Here is a 3230-nt window from a genome sequence, read left to right as displayed (position 1 = left end):
TTCTTGCTCTTGGTGTTCCCGGCGTGGGTTAACTTTGAGAAGTTTTGCTTTGCTCCTTGTCCCCGCCTTCATGATCTGTTTAGATATGATCGCCTTTCGAAGGATTCTTGTTAGACGTAATGAGACGCATCAGTCGTCGTCGTCGCATCTGGGAGTTTGTTTGAGTCTTTATAAACTTCTATGAGTGCTCTTTGCTTGCCGGGTTATGATGTCCTTGTTCTCGAGAGATTGGCTCTCACCATGATAGGAGGAGGTAGGTGTTATATGGATTGGCCATAGGCGGCCGTGATAAACCGCATGCTCAGGTGTTTGAGAAGAAGAAGTTTCTCGGCTATTTTTGGTTCTTCCATTTTTAAGGTTTTTTAAGGAGTCGTCCTCTTTCGATTTGAGTTCGATATTATATGTTTGTATTTCTAGTTCAATTTATGGTTTCCCTTCGATAAGGCTTAATTTTCGGGGATTTTTTTTTCTTTCGGCAGTTGATTCCGGAAACTTTTAGTTGTCCGCCAGCTTAAGCGTCCTTCTTTTGGGCATATGTAATCTACTTTGGTTTCAAAACAAGTTCTAATAAAATTCAAGATGACAAAAAAAAGTGTTAAAGGAAATTTAAAATTTGGAGAAGTTAAGAACAAATAAAAGTAGAATAAAAGAAAACATAGAGAAAGAAATGGTAGTTGTCGGCAAAAAAATAGAAAGAGTGGGACCAATCCCGTAAATAAGAACGGTCAACTTTCACTTTGTCAGTAGGTCAACAAAAGAGTGGGACCCACGATGCTTGTAAGATGAGATGACGTGGCCCAACCGTTAGTAGCCGACACCCAACGGACCAACCTCCCCCCTTCCTCTATCTTCCGACATTCACTTTGGTTCCTCTCTTAATCTCTCCCTCTCTCTCAACCTTTTTGGGATTATATTATGAACCACATATTAGTTTCATTTCATTCATCACAAATTCACAACATTATGTATTTTCTGTTAATTATTATTTATTCGATCGCTACTATTTTGTTTATACTCATTTCGCAAGTTCACATATTTTATAAGGAGTTCCCTGTCCCCAATTATATAGTATTATTCATTAGCTTGGATGGTGAAGTGCATTTGACACGTTCGATATATTTTAGAGTGTTCAATACAGTACTCATTGTTAAGGTCACCCACTTACCCGTTACCATTGGTTGAAACTATTTATTTACAATCTACGAAATAAATAAATAAAGTATCATACATGGATGATTATAATAAATTTTATCTCTAATAACAAAAGTTTAGTCACTTTGTGCAAGGACTTTCTTGGTTCAGCGAAATCACTTTCACACGACACATGAAAAGATGCAAAATGACGAGTTTGATTCCCTTACGTGTCATGTATAGAGTGAAGAATCTAAATACTATATAACTCATGTATTTGATTGTAACTGTACTTCTATTTACTTTATATTACATCAAATATTAAAGTCATATAGTTTTTCTCCTATGCGATAAAAAAAACAATACAAAAATGAAAGTGTCAAGTTTCAATATATACATATTGCATATATATATATATATATGTGTGTGTGTGTGTGTGTTGATGTTGAAATATAGATATCTGCATCATGTTTGTAATTTTTTTAAACACAGTTTAACCGTTGGGAAGTAGATGAACATGCATTAAGGAGTAATCGTTATTGTCTTGGTCTCATGGAGAGCACATGGGAATATATATGCTTTCCGACTAGAAAACAACAGAGAAATAAATATAGAGTAGACATATCAAGTGTTACATGAAGCAGTAATGTTTCCACACCAGAGGGTGTTTTTTTCTCTCTAAAATATAGTATTATTTCAAAGAGAGATTGTGAATGGATTCCGAAGTGATTCCTATCAAAACTCTCTTTTAAAAGGGATGATCCTGTTCGAGTTCGGACACTAGCTAGATACAGCTTCAGCAGTGTGGTGTGTGTTCACACGTTGGGTTGCCACATAAATTAAACACTGAAAGAATAGGTTGGGCGGCATACTAGCTTTTTCCAACACCCCACCATCGTATGTGCGTGGATAGGGTAGCACAATTATGTCATACTCTTTCTTTCAACGATGTGCGTACTTGGTTGCTTATATTACTTGATGGATTGATGCAAAAGATACATCTTAATGCTAATGCGGAAGACTACTTATTCAAGTGTTCGATTGAAGACTATGAATGTTACATGTCGACTGGTGCATAATAACAAATATATATATATATATATATATATATATATATGTCGAGTTTTGATTGACCAAAGAACTTATAGTTATGACATATATCCTATATGTATATATATTATCAGCAAACATCCACATAGACATCGTAACCATATTATAACTATATGATTTAAATTATATGAATATACATATCCGATTGTTTTACTCTTGTGGTGATTAAATTAAATTTTGATATGATTTTTTTTTAGTTTTATATGCTTAAATTTATATTAAAATGCTAATTGGTAACATCAAATTTAATTAAAAATAATTTGAAATGATAGAAACATTGTAACTGACTATGTTAGCACCTAGTTTTAATAAAATGATTTGAATATAAATTATTAATAAAATAATACAACATTATAATTAATTTCAACAACAATAAGACTATTTGATATGTATATATTTTTTTCTTGTATCAATTCAATTTTTCTGATCATGTGGTGGATGTTGTCAAAGAGGATCAATCTAATAGATCACTTAAAAGTAAACTGAATCAATTTACGAGTTTTATCCAAAAAAGTCAAGTGATAGGATATTTGAAAAAAACAAATTCTAACTTAAGGAAAATTCAACCATAAATACTTCCACTTTGATTGGTGCACTTTGAAGCGATATTGAGAAAAATAATCTAATACTAGATTAGGATATGTGCTAGAGCAAGAGTTGAAATTTTTTTTATTTATATTGTAATTTTTCTATAAAATATAATTTATGTGATTGTTTTTAAAAAGTGCTGGGAATAAAATATTATGCAATAAAATCATATGCTAAATATGAGGATTTGAAATTTTTTTGAGATTTTTTATGATTATTACGCGGATTAGCCTAATTTTTTTGAAATTTATCAAATCAATCATAATAAACATTATTTCTATTATTTTGATATATAGTTGTTAGTATAATCGAAAATTACTCTTAACCCGTGGAAGAATGATTAATTTTTGATATTTTGTTGTCTATATATGGTTAATTTAATATTCTATAGAGATTTTTTT

The sequence above is a fragment of the Camelina sativa genome, chromosome 14 (assembly GCF_030686135.1).
Source record: "Camelina sativa cultivar CO46 ecotype springtype chromosome 14, ASM3068613v1".
In the NCBI taxonomy this organism is placed as follows: Eukaryota; Viridiplantae; Streptophyta; class Magnoliopsida; order Brassicales; family Brassicaceae; genus Camelina; species Camelina sativa.
Note: the sequence above shows the minus strand (reverse complement) of the source record.